Genomic DNA, 14,729 nt, shown 5'->3' on the forward strand with positions numbered 1-14,729 from the left:
GGAGATTTTAAGGTTTCGTTAAAAAATATTTAAAATTTTCTTTTTGGGGGGAATTATTTGTTTACAATCATAAAGTACCTCTAAATATCTTTTTTGAGTCTCAGTTTTAATAATCATCTTCAATCTACAGTACTCCCATTAAATTCTGAAGAGCTGATTGAAATAGTGTATTGACAATACAGTGCAGAATAAAATTTTACACATCTTACAAATATGAGGGAGTTCAATGGAAAGGGTCAAAGATAATATTTACTGTGATTAGACTTGTTTGTATTCATTTTATGCACAAAAGCATAACTTGATCATTGTATAACACTGAAATTTTCACATAAATTGAAAATTATGTAACAGTGTCCCGCAGTAACCTTACTACATAAATAATATACAAGATTGACTAATTAAAAAGTCTGAATTAGATTGTTCAGCATTTCTGAATCTCTTATACTTCAGTAAAGCCCAGGAATGGTACGAAAATCAGAGAGGTTCTAGAACCTTATATTTTTAGGAAGGCCATGTCTTTTCCTCCATGGGATTGTTTTCCATTACATATATTAGTCATCGCTTTAGCCCACTGAATCTACCATAGAATCAAGATAGATCAGTAATAGTTGTAATTAACTGCTTACATTGTTTTTTAGTTCCTGTCTCAGAAATCGATTTTACTAACCTAAAGAAAATCAAGGTAATTTTTTTGCTAACAATTCTGGGGTAAAAGTATAGAAACCTGAATAAGGGCAAGAAATAGATGAAAAAGATGTGCATCTGTAGACCAGACATAGGTAGGAATTACGAGGCTTATTTATGAAGCAAGAAGGTGGGAAAGATGAAGTAGTAGGCAAAAGAAGAAAGTGTATGCATTTTTTGTTAGGTTTATTGTGTCTGATATGTTGTAGAGAAATCCAATAGAAAATGTATTATAAGTTTCTAAATTCAGGAAAAGGTATAGATTGGGATGTGGATATCAGATCATCAGCCCCCAGGGGGCAGATAAAACCATGATGCCCAAGGAAGAGCAAAGAGAAATAAAGCAGGATCACAATTTGTTCTGCTAGCATTTAAGGCTTGGTCAGGGGCACTTAGGTAGGTCAGTCAGCTAAGCATTGAACTCCTGATTTCAACTCAAGTCATAATTTCAGGGTCCTGAGATAGAGCCCTGCATTAGGCTCCTTGCAGGGGTTGCGGCTTCCTTAAGATTATCTTTCCTTCTCCTTCTGCCCCCCGCCACACGCACACGTGTGTGCACCTGCACATGTTCACTTTCTCTCTCTCTCAAAAATAAGTAAATAAATAAAAATTTAAAAAAGAAATAAAAGAGTTGGCCTAAAAGAGACTCCAAGATCAGAAGGAAGGTGAAGAAATGACAAAGTACTAGGAATGTTATTCCTTTAGCCAAAGAGCTCAAGAAACAGAGGATTTCAGAATAGATGGCCTTTTGGCCATATCAGAGGTAACACTGCAGTCCCAAATAGAAAGGGTTGATACTTCTTTTAAAATGGTAGAAAAATGGTAGTCAGAACTCATCAGATTGATGAACAAAGGTTCTGTTCCTGGCATATGAAGAATAGAAAAGAGGTGGGAATGGGTGAGGACTTCTGAATCCATAAACCGTTAAAAGCATTCATGCATAAAAGTATCACATTCTGAGTTTTGTTCTTGGTGGTGTTTTATTTCCTTATTATTTTTTCTTCCTTCTCAGGCCATCTAATAATGTTTTTCTGTCTAAACCTTTAAGTCACTGATTTTGAGATATTGCCTAGGGCTCAGCAATCTATTGTTCTTAAACAATATGAAGAATTTAAAGAAAACTGGATATTTAACATATATCTAGATCTAAAATAAAAATAAAAGTGAAAATTTGAGTCTCATGTCTGAAAAGAGAGGTTGAGATATATCATTTTCTTTCAGACAAACAGAAACAGTTCATAAAGTCACATCTTTGTGTAAAAAAATGAAAAAAAATCAGTCATTAGGAGATTTTCCATTTAACAGGCACTTTGAACCTGTGCATCATGGGTTGAATCTCATTTTTTATATGTTCCTAATCTCTTACTGTCCACCAAGGCATGGTCCAGTAACTCTGATAACACTTCTGATAATCTCAACACAAGCTGAACTTTGCTATGACAGAGATCAGTGGGGTTGCATTTTCAGATGTCTTGCTAAGAATTGTTTGATATGTGCATTGACCTTCTTAAAACCTACCATATTTTTCTAACATAAGATAGATTTAAGTGGTCCTGCTGAATAGAAACTATGAGATGCATTGTTAATTTCCGGATGTTTGAAAATACTGGTCATGCGATATTAAGCTGTCAGCAGAGTTGAGATTTCCTTTCATTTGCAAACTTGCCCCTGAGAGCATTTCTAGAGCAAGAGAGCACTCAAGCGAAATAAGTAGTTCATCTGTGAAGGAAGATTTGGGGTGCATGATTTTTTTTTTCCAAAATGCATTTTGCCCTTTTTTCTTTTCTACACAAGATGTTGCTCTTGCTTCCAATAGTTCTGAACCTTCCATATTTTCAATATGTTGCCAAACTTACTTGTTAAGGAACTGGAGAAGAATGGAGTTTTATAAAGGAAATTCATAAAGGAATTGCTTTGTCTCAATCAAGTGGTCTGGTGTGTCTTTCTATTTGGTTAAATGTAGCTGAGATGATAGACACTTCGAAAGGCCATCAACTAAATAACTATTAAATATTTATTAATGCAACACTGGAAGCTAGGGCTAATTTTTATTGCTCTCTGACAGCAACACATAAGTATCTTCAATTATAGTGCTACACATACTGTTTTACTAATAAATTTTTATCACTAGGTTATAAATTCTTTAAAGGTAAGAACTATTGTAGTATCTACCATGCTGTCTGATAGTTGCTCAATACATCTTCTGGAATGAATAAAAGTTTCTAAGTTGATGATATAACTCGATGTAAACATTTAGTACGAAAAAAAAAAACATTTAGTATGTAGTATGAGAGAGTGATTTTCAGTATTTTAGAGATTAATATTAAATGGCTTACCTAAGGTCACAGAGCATTTATAAGAATGGGTGTTCAAATCATTATCTTGATCCTCATATTTGGACTGCCCATTAGCAATCAACATTTACTGTTTAGTACTAATTCTAAAGTACTAGACATAAACTTTTACTTAGAATGATAAAACTTTTGAAACATACCTTCCATAAATACTATCCAAATGATAATTTATCAACAAGTTAAAACAGACAAATGACAAGCAAATCACATATCAACAAGTAAAAAGAAATCGTGTTTATGGAAAACTTCCTTCTTGCAGCCATGACAAATGCATCTTCCTGTTTCTCTTTCAGTAAATGCCTCAGATGCTGATGTTTACCTTTATGTGAACACAAGATACAAAGAGTTGTATATGTCAATTTCAGGGATTTTTAAAAGTGCAGATCTACCATTGGACAAAATGCGAGTAGCATAATGTTTATATTAAATAAAGAACATCCCTTGGATAAAATGTTTTATGGGGCTTTCTTGAGGTTATTTTTAGAATATGTGACCTAAGACATTAACAGTTTTTAGATATTAAATTTATATTGAAATTTAGACTAAAGAAGAATCGACAAAATTATATCATGGGATATGTTTCCTACTCACTAAAACATAAAAATTTTTTTTAAAACCCCAAACTAATACTCTAAAATTTTAAAAAAGAGAAGAATATACCAGTCCCAGGATGATCAGAAGGGATTCAAAACTGAGATCATAGGTAGAAAAGCAAATTTCCTAGTGGCCTAAAGGATATGGGGACCTGTACGTGGAATATGGTACCTGGGGACTGGATTTTTTAATTCTGTTGGAGAACAGGAGAGCTAAATATGAACCCTTTGCATAAAGCCTGGTCCTTTCTAGGGAAGCCTCAGATATTTATTGTTTGTCTAGGGACTTGGAAAAAGCAAATGAAATAGGAGTTACCATCATAAAACCAAAACCGTAAAATTGTACCACACCACATATAGGACAGTAGCTGATGTAAGAATGAGAACTCCAACACAACAAATTAATATTAAAAATTTTAGGACCATGGAGACTTCAAGGGCAGTACAGAATCCAGTGTAAATTTATCCTGTTGGGGCCATCTGCTAGTGAGATTATGATACAGAAAAAGGGAAAGCATGGAAAAAAGAATAGGCAGGATGTTAAATAAAAATAATAAAATTAAACTTCTAGATATGAATAAATTATAACTGAACATAAGCATCGATGGAAGAGTGAAACAAAGAGTTTAGAGACACAACTGAAGAGTAAATAATCAAATTAATATGAGTTTGGGCACCTGGGTGGCTCTGTAGGTTAAGCCTCTGATTCTTGGTTTCTTCTCAGGTCATGTGTCATGAGATCAGCCCCAGCTCTGTGCTCAGTGGGAAGTCTGCTTCAAGAATCTCTCTCTCTGCCCCTCCTCTACTTGCATATTCTCTAAATAAATCAATCAATCCTAAAAAATATGAATTTACTCACCAGAATGCAGCACAATAAGAGGGAGGGGGGGAATGAAATAGTGATTAAGAGGCCCTGAGGATCAGATAAGTAAATTCAACACTTGCTAATTGGAGCTACAGAGGTAGAGACTTAGGGAAAGACACTAGTTGAAGAGATAATACTGATCATTTTTTATAACTGAAAAATGGCATGACTTTTCAAGTCATTATAGTTTAGAAACACTTAGACACCTTAGTGGCAAGGATCAAACTAGTTCCCAGAGTTTGACATCTGAAAGCATTTTCCAATAAAAGGAACCAGGGATTCTTGGAGAAACAGCTGATGACTGATTGTAGGACTTGGTCAGGAAACATATAAGATGAGCCTAAAGCAACTTATAGTCCTAGAAAATAAGGTAGTTTGTAAAAAGAAAAGCCTATATTGATGGGGTATGTCAAAGGGACACAAAAGCCAACTGAAAGAGCTCTTCTTGGCCAAGGTTGGGACAATTTGAGCAATAAAATAAAATTGCATCGTAATATGACTCAAATTATAAAATACTCCATTCTGAGTCCAAACTAATATAAATATTTACTGAATAAATAAGTAAATGAAGCAGAAGAGACAAATTTCCCATGTGTAAAAATTCTAGATAATTTATGGAGATCCTTGCCCTGAAAGAGGGGAGTATAGATCCCATAGATGTGGTCTACACCTAGTGATTTCCTCCAAAGAATGTTTACGGAAAGGGATAGAAAGGGAGCCTTATAGTGGAGAATCATCACAAGCATTACACCGGGCAGGTGAACAAGTTCATTGTGAACTCTCCCAAGCTGTGTTAATAGTTATATATTTGTCATTACATGATAAAAATAGCACTTCTAAAGCCATTAATTCTATCTTATCTTGAGAGGAAAACAAACAAAACAATAACAACAAAAAAAACCCAAACTCCCATAGAAAGGCATCCTACAAAATACTTGACCAGTACTCTAGGAAAAGTCATCAGAAACAGGGTAAACCTGAGAAACTGTCAGAGCAGAGTCATCTACAAAGACATGGCATTACCAACTAAATAGCATGGTCTTGAAAGGCAGGAAATATGCCCTTTATGTCTTTAATATCTTGCATATGATTAGTATGTTCTATATAAGAAATGAAGGAGCTTAAAAATGAATGCCCATGTGAAATTTACTGTCTGAAATTGCAGAGCATATTGAATATCACTTGAAGAAGACTGTAAAACCCATGTTTGCCCACAAATACAATCTATAGAATGATTATATCTAGTTCTGTATAACGAACCCTGCATATAAAGCTATATTAATCCAAATAGAAATTTAAAGGGGCGAAAGCTTCTTGACTGTCAGTTCTGTTTCAAAGCAGAATAAAGCCAGTTTTAAACTGCAGTCACTTTCAGATTGGTGACAGTTTGTTCAAATCCATAATGAATTAGTGTTATTAGTCTTACATATACATCATGCTTTTATTAGAGTAAATATTTCAACTACCTTATTTTATAGACCTTTTCTTGTTGGTAGGAGTTTTCAGTTTGTCATGCTTTAGTTTTAGGTCTTTAGGATTCCTGTCATCTTTTCTTCTTTCTTTCTTTTTTATTTTCTTCCCCCCCCCCCCCTTCAAAAGGTAAAGTGGGTAGGGGCAAAGGGAGAGGGAGAGAATCTTAATACATGGGCTCCATGTTGAGATCACACACCTGAGATCATGACCTGAGCTGAAATCAAGGGTCAGATGCTTAACTCAGGCACCTCAACTTTTGTTTTTTCTAAAATAAATATTCAGTTTAGTATTTTTTTTACATAACCCACTGCCACCAGATTATCTTTAACTATTATGAGCACCGATGTTCTTCCCATTCTTATATCATTAACTATAAATAAGTGAGATTATCTCTCATTCTACATATTTGTCAACCAGGTGAGTAGGTGCTACTTAATCATTCTGACTGAATTAGGAAATTGAAAATGGCTACATACATGTAAGACATTCCCACTAACATAATCTGCCTTTTCTGTTTACTACAATGTTTTTGTTAACAACTGTCTGACTACATTCTTGTCTTAAAGATCTACTTTTGTTAGAATCGTAGGCACTTTTCTTTTTTCTTGGTGCAATGCCTATGCTATAAAAATTCTCATTATTGCTTTCTTTACTGCAGTTCAAAGCACTGACTTGATTTCTTTTCATGTCATTGCTATTCTATATTAAGAAATAAGCTTCATTTAGAGATGTAGTCTATTTTAGTCACCTTTAAAAACTAAAGAATGAATTATTTAGAGTCAAAACACCTTTCCTCTATGGAGTAATTATATATGGCTTCATAGCCTATGGCATGGAGAAATAAAATAATATCCCAATGCATAGAGTTGCATACTAAATAATGTCCACATACTGCTCTGGGTTAACTATAAATTCTCACTAGTGTTAATTAAAAGTTATCGTGGCAAAGATTCGACTCAACGTACATGACCTTTCTTTCTTTCTTTCTTCTTTCTTGATGATGCCCATAGTTAAAATATTTGCCATTTTCTTAGATGGCTTCTCTTCATTCTCTGTATTTATACTACATTTTACTGGTAGATTATCTCTGGAAATTACACAAGTTAAAACTTGCATTTTATCAAATCTGTGAGATTTGCTATTTTTCTTCATGGAAATACTAGCCTAACTTTGAGTAAATTACACTCACCACAGGCACATCAGCTCTGGACCTATAATAATCTAGGTAACAAAGGAATTGTGAGCTTTATTTAATTTGTTGAATGAGATAAAATAATTTGGGACCTTTCATGTAGATCTTTAAAGGTATGAAGTATCATCATTGGACTTCCTGTGATTTAAAATTATATTCAAATAAATGCAAATTTCTATAGATTGTTTTGGGTAATATGGACTTTTAACAATATTGGTTCTTCAAATACATGAGAATGGAATATCTTTCCATTTTTTGGTTATCATCTTCAATTTCTTTTATCAGTGTTTTATAGTTTTCAGAGTACAGGTCTTTCAACTCCTTGGTTAAATTTCTTCCCAGGTATTTTATTATTTTGGGTGCAATCATAAATGAGATTCCATTCTTAACTTCTTTCTGCTACTTTATTATTAGTTTATAGAAATGCAACAATTTATGTATATTAATTTTGCATCCTGTGACTCTCCTGAATTCATTTATTAGTTCTAGCAGTTTTTGAGTGGAGTCTTTAGTGTTTTCTATTGGTATCATTTCATCTGCAAATAGTAGAAGTTTTACTTCCTTACCAATATGAATCTTTTATTTCCTTGTCTGATTGCTGTGACTAGTGCTTTCAGTACTACCTTGAATAAAAATGGTAAGAGTGGACATCCTTTTCCTGATCTTAGATAAAAAAACTCAGTTTTTCTCCCTTGAAGATGATATTAGCTGTGGATTTTTCCTATATAGCTTTTATTATGTTGAGCTATGTTCCCTCGGAATCTACTTTGTTGATAAAATCCTGAATGTATGCTGTACTTTGTCAAATACTTCTTCTGCATCTCTTGAAATGATAACATGGTTTTTGTCTGTCTCTTATTTATCTGATGTATCATGTTGATTGATTTATGACTATTAAACCACACTTGCATCCCAGGAATACATACATCCCACTGGATTGTGGTGAATCTTTTTTTTTCCAACCTTTTATTTTCAGGCTGTAGGTGTCCTTCTGTCTAAAATGAGTCTCTTGTAGACAGCAAATAGATGGGTCCTGCTTTTTTATCCAGTCTGAAACCCTGCACCTTTTGATGGGGTCATTAAGCCCATTCACGTTCAGAGTTACTATTGAAAGGTATGAGTTTAGTGTCATCATGATATCTATTCAGTCCTTGTTTTTGTGGATTGTTCCACTGAACTTCTTCTTAAAGGTGAATTTTAAGAGTCCCCCTTAAAATTTCTTGCAGAGCTGGTTTGGAGGTCACATATTTTTTCAGTTCCTGCCTGTCTTGGAAGCTCTTTATCTCTCCTTCCATTTTTAATGAAAGCCTTGCTGGATAAAGTATTCTTGGTTGCATGTTCTTCTCATTTAGGACCCTGAATATATCCTTCCAGCCCTTTCTGGCCTGCCAGGTCTCTGTGGAGAGGTCTGCTGTTACCCTAATACTCCTCCCCATAAAATTCAGGGATTTCTTGTCTCTTGCTGCTTTAAGGATCTTCTCTTCATCTTTGGAATTTGCAAGCTTCACTATTAAATGTCGAGGTGTTGAATGGTTTTTACTGATTTTAGGGGAGGAATCTCTCTATTTCCTGGATCTGAATGCCTGTTTCCCTTCCCTGATTAGGAAAGTTTTCAGCTAGGATTTGTTCAAAAACATATTCTGGCCCTCTGTCCCTTTTGGCGCCCTCGGGAACCCCAGTTAAACGTAGGTTTTTCTTCCTCAGGCTGTCGTTTATTTCCCTTAATCTATCTTCATGGTCTTTTAATTGTTTGTCTCTTTTTTCCTCAGTTTCCCTCTTTGCCATCAACTTGTCTTCTATGTCACTCACTCGTTCTTCCACCTCGTTAACCCTCGTCGTTAGGACTTCTAGCTTGGATTGCATCTCATTCAATTGATTTTTAATTTCTGCCTGATTGGCTCTAAATTCTGCAGTCATGAAGTCTCTTGAGTCCTTTATGCTTTTTTCTAGAGCCACCAGTAGCTGTATAATAGTGCTTCTGAATTGGCTTTCTGACATTGAATTGTAATCCAGATTTTGTAACTCTGTGGGAGAGAGGACTGTTTCTGATTCTTTCTTTTGAGGTGAGGTTTTCCTTCTAGTCATTTTGCTCAGTGCAGAGTGGCCAGAAACAAGTTGTATTGGGAAAAGGAGAAAAAGAGAGAGAGAAAGAAAGAAAGAAAAGAGAAAAAGAAAAAAGGAAGAAAAAAAGAACAAAAAGAGAGAAGAAAAAGAAAGAAAGGGGAAAAAAGGGTGGGGGAAGCAAAAAAATCAAAAAGAAAAAAAAAACACACACATGGGGGAGTATCTTCTGATTCTGTATACTGTAAGTCCCTTGACTTCCCCTGGAACTGGTCCGTCTAGCTGGTCTTCTGGGGGAGGGGCCTGCTGTGCTGATTTTCAGGTGTTAGCACTTGGGGGAGCTGCCCTGCCCCCTGCCTGGTGCAGGGCTCAGTGGGGGTTGTTTACCCCATGAGGCCCCGGGAAGAACACCCCAGTGGCGGGGCCAGCTCTGCAGCCCTGGAGTCAGCCCCGGCAGTAACTCCGGGGCTCTCCGTCTGCAGGGCGTGGAGGCTCCGGGGCGGGGCCGCTGATCTGCTCAGCTCCGGCAGGAGCGTCCTTGCGGTCCTGGGCCCTCCCGGCCTCTGCCTGTCCCGGAGGAGGCCGGATCCTGGGCTGTGTCCCCGCGCCCTGTGCTCTGGGGCCTGCGCTGTTGGATTCGCGCTCCTGCCTGTAGCCCCCTCTGCGGAGCCGCCGCCCGAGCCCCTCCGAGCTGCTCCGGGTCCCGCCGTGCGCGCTGCAGCCCTTAGGGAGCTCGGCGCACTCTCCCCGGGGCGCAGGTGTCTGTTACTGTCCCAGGGAGCCCGAGGGCGTCCCCGCCCTCCTGGGTCCTGCTCTAACTCCCTGCGGGCCCCCTTCCGCGGGGAAGGTTGGTGCAGCTCCTGCTCCTCCGGGACGGGGCTCTCCTGTCCTGGGGACACTCGCCCCGGCCTCAGCCCAGCTCCTCGCAGGGCCCCTCCCCCTTGGAGGCCTTTTGTTTCTTTATTTCTTTTTCCCCGTCTTCCTACCTTGATAGAAGCGCGAACTCTTCCACTGTAGTGTTCCAGCTGGTCTCTCTTTAAATCTCAGGCCGAATTCGTAGATTTTCAGGATGGTTTAAAGGTTATCTAGGTAATTTGGTGGGGACAGGTGATTTGGGGACCCTACTCTTCGAAAGTCTAGAAATAAACCCACACTTATGTTGTCAATCTACAACAGAAGAGGTAAAAATACATAATGGGGAAAAGAGTCTTTTCAACAAATGGTATTGAGAAAACTGGACAACTACATGGAAAAGAAACTGGACCACTTCCTTACACCAATACAAAAATAAACCCAAATTGATTAAAGACCTAAATATGAAACTTGAAACCGTAAAATTCCTAGAAGAAAACATGAGCAGTAATTTCTTTGACATCAGCCATAGAAATATTTTTCTAGTTATGTCTCCTCAGTCAAGAGAAACAAAAGCAAACTAAACCAAAATAAAAAGCTTGTGAACAGCAAAGAAAACCATCAACAAGGCCAAAAAGCAATGTACTCAATGGGAAAAGATATTTTAAAATGACATATCTGATAAGGGGTTAATATTCAAAATATAGGAAGAACTTACAAGAAGTGGACTTTTTTCAGAGTTTTTTTTTGTAAATTTATTTTTTATTGGTGTTCAATTTGCCAACATATACAATAACACCCAGTGCTCATCCCATCAAGTGCCCCCTCAGTGCCCATCACCCAGTCACCCCCAACCCCCGGCCACCTCCCCTTCCACCACCCCTAGTTCGTTTCCCAGAGTTAGGAGTCTTTATGTTCTGTCTCCCTTTCTGATATTTCCCACTCGTTTTTTCTCCCTTCCCCTTTATTCCCTTTCACTATTTTTTATATTCCCCAAATGAATGAGACCATATAATGGTTGTCCTCCTCTGACTGACTTATTTCACTCAGCATAATACCCTCCAGTTCCATCCACGTCAAAGCAAATGGTGGGTACTTGTCGTTTCTAATGGCTGAGTAATATTCCATTGTATACATAGACCACAGCTTCTTTATCCATTCATCTTTCAATGGACACCGAGGCTCCTTCCACAGTTTGGCTACTTTGGACATTGCTGCTAGAAACATCGGGGTGCAGGTGTCCTGGCGTTTCACTGCATCTGTATCTTTGTTTTTTATATATAAATTTATTTTTTAGTGGTGTTCAATTTGCCAACATATGGAATTACACCCAGTGCTCATCCCATCAAGTGCCCCCCTCATTGCCCTTCACCCAGTCACCTCCACCCCCCCGGCCACCTCCCCTTCCACCACCCCTAGTTCGTTTCCCAGAGTTAGGAGTCTTTATGTTCTGTCTCCCTTTCTGATATTTCCCACTCGTTTTTTCTCCCTTCCCCTTTATTCCCTTTCACTATTTTTTATATTCCCCAAATGAATGAGACCATATAATGGTTGTCCTCCTCTGACTGACTTATTTCACTCAGCATAATACCCTCCAGTTCCATCCACGTCAAAGCAAATGGTGGGTACTTGTCATTTCTAATGGCTGAGTAATATTCCATTGTATACATAGACCACAGCTTCTTTATCCATTCATCTTTCAATGGACACCGAGGCTCCTTCCACAGTTTGGCTACTTTGGACATTGCTGCTAGAAACATCGGGGTGCAGGTGTCCTGGCGTTTCACTGCATCTGTATCTTTGTTTTTTATATATAAATTTATTTTTTAGTGGTGTTCAATTTGCCAACATATGGAATTACACCCAGTGCTCATCCCATCAAGTGCCCCCCTCATTGCCCTTCACCCAGTCACCTCCACCCCCCCACCCACCTCCCCTTCCACCACCAGTAGTTCGTTTCCCAGAGTTAGGAGTCTTTCATGTTCTGTCTCCCTTTCTGATATTTCCCTCTCATTTTTCGTCCTTTCCCTCTTTAGGACCTTCTTAGGTAGCAGAGTGAGCCAGAAGCCTTGAGCACTTCACCTAGGGACGGTGTATGGGCATGAGCACCATCACCCTTATAGTCTCATGTGGTATCAAACACAAAATAAATTATTTTGCATTAAAAAAACACCCCCCAAAAAAAAAAAACTCAACACCAAAAAAACAAATGATCACATTAAAAAATGGACAGAGATCAATATTATTAACCATCAGAGAAATGCAAATCAAAACAATAAGATAGCACTTTATACCTATTAGAATGGCAAAAAACTAAAACAAAACACAGACACAAAGGAATAGCAAATGTTGCCAAGAATGTGGAGAAAAACAACCCTTGTGCACTGTTGGGAATGAAGATTGGTACAGCCACAGTAGAAAACAGTGCAGAGGTGCCTTAAAAACTTAAAAGTAAATTATCACATGATCCAGTAATCCTACTACTAGATATTTATACAAAGCAAATGAAAACAATTATTCAAAAAGATATATTCACTCTTATGTTTGTTACAGCATTATTTACAATAGCCAAGTTATTGAAGCAATTCAAGCATCCATTTGTAGATGAATGGATGTGATACACACACACACACACACACCATACCCTATACATAAAGATGTACATCCATTCATTATATGTATATATATACATAATCTATATAAATATAGACCGACACAATGGAATATTATTCAGCCATTTGCAACAACAAGGGTGAAACTAGAGGGTATAATGCTAAGTGAAATAAGTCAGAGAAAAACAATCATATGATTTCATTCATATGTGGAATTTAAGAAACCCAATAAACAAGGAAAAAAAGAGACAAACAAAAACCAGACAAAAATATAAACACACAGAACAAAATAATTGTTACCAGGGAGGAAGTGTATCAGTGGGAGTGACAGAGGATGAAAGAGATAAGTGGGATTAAGAATACACTTACATGACCATTGAGTAATACATAGTATTGGTGAATCTGGGATGCCTGGTGGCTCAGTGGTTGAGCATCTGCCTTTGGCTCAGGTAGTAATCCTTGTCTGGGAGATCTAGTCTCACACTGAGTTCCGTATGAGAAGCCTGTTTCTCCCTCTGTCTGTATCTCTTCCTCTCTCTGTGTGTCTCTCAGGAATGAATATATAAAAATCCTTAAAAAAAAAAGAATTGGTGAATCTCTGTATTGTACACCTGAAACTAATATAACACTGTATGTTAATTATACTTCACTTAAAAAGTGTGACTTGCTTTGCAAATTCTACTTATATTCCTAAGCTTCCTGTAAATGAAGGCATTATGCCTTCAGTAATTATACCCATAATTTATTAAGAACAAACTAGGGATTAGGTACTATGTTTAGCCTAAAAACACATCCCACACTCCTGTTTCTAAGGGGCTTGGAGTCTGGAGGGTCAGACAGACATATAATATGGCTCTTATAAGAGATGGCAAACAGTTAACATTGGAATAATAGAAAGGTCATTAGCTGGCATGAAACAGAGTACCCAACCTGGGGCTTGGCTGACAAAGAAAAGGCAAAATGAGGGAAGAAGGAAGCTGTTGCCCTGAGTCTTGAGGTTGAGCAGACCAGCAGGAGCACAAGAGGAAATGGTCAGTGTAGGTAAAGGAAGTAGCATGGGTGCACACATAGAAAGATGAGAGCAAGTGGCTTATTTATGAAAACTTCAGTAGTAGGAAACACTGTAATTTTGGTGCAGGCACTTATGAGAACAGTTGCAGAAAATGAGACTAGAAAACTAAGCAGGAACCAAAAGCAAAACATTTTTAGTGTCTGGATTAAGACACTGGATTTAAGAATGGATGACTTTGAAAGCGCAGCCTTTAGAAGTAGCTGAAAAATTGGACATGGGACTGAGAGTGGGGAGGTATCTAGAAATCTGCCTTGGACAGCTATTAAAATCAGTAACCTATTTAAGTATAGAATCTATAGAACCACTAAAAAGAATATTAAAATTGAATGAAATATAAAAATGACCTTGTTTTTGTTTTTTTCCCCAGTGGGAGAGACTTAAGAGATTTGCCCAGAAGCCACTGATTTCTTGTGCCATGACAAGAAGTTTATTGCATCCCACCTTATCTGCGACTATAAACCAGACCGCTCTGATGGATCTGATGAGGCTCACTGTGGTAAGTGGATTTGGCTGTTCTGATGCAAGCATTCAGCACAGATTTCACTTTTTTAGGAAAGGAACACATAGGCCTCGATGACGGGGAGGAAATGTTCTTTTCATGCACTACAGTATATTTAAAATAGCCAAAACAGGGATCCCTGGGTGGCGCAGCGGTTTGGCGCCTGCCTTTGGCCCAGGGCACGATCCTGGAAACCCGGGACCAAATCCCACGTCGGGCTCCCTGCATGGAGCTTGCTTCTCCCTCTGCCTATGTCTCTGCCTCTCTCTCTCTCTCTGTGACTATCATAAATAAATAAAAATTTTTAAAAATCTAAAAAAATAAAATAGCCAAAACAGTTTTTTCCCACTTCACTATACACATAGCCAAATTGCAGCCCTGTCAACAGTTTTACTCCTATACTAAAAGCTGCAGCCAATCTTGTCACAAAAAAAGTTGCAATGTGTCATTGTGCAGAACTGCATGGGAGGGG

The 14,729-nt window shown here is 37.8% G+C and overlaps 1 protein-coding gene across 1 annotated transcript in view; it reads left to right on the forward strand.

Annotated features, from left to right (window-relative positions):
* Nucleotides 1–14,254, forward strand: part of MALRD1 (MAM and LDL receptor class A domain containing 1) — a 255,513-nt gene extending 241,259 nt beyond the window's left edge. The window contains exon 7 of the transcript XR_005989641.1: nucleotides 14,126–14,254. The gene's annotated coding sequence lies outside the window, so the exon portion shown is untranslated. The remainder of the gene's footprint in view (nucleotides 1–14,125) is intronic.
* The last annotated feature ends 475 nt before the right edge of the window (nucleotides 14,255–14,729 follow it).

The sequence above is a fragment of the Vulpes lagopus genome, chromosome 8 (genome assembly GCF_018345385.1).
Source record: "Vulpes lagopus strain Blue_001 chromosome 8, ASM1834538v1, whole genome shotgun sequence".
NCBI classification, from domain to species: Eukaryota; Metazoa; Chordata; class Mammalia; order Carnivora; family Canidae; genus Vulpes; species Vulpes lagopus.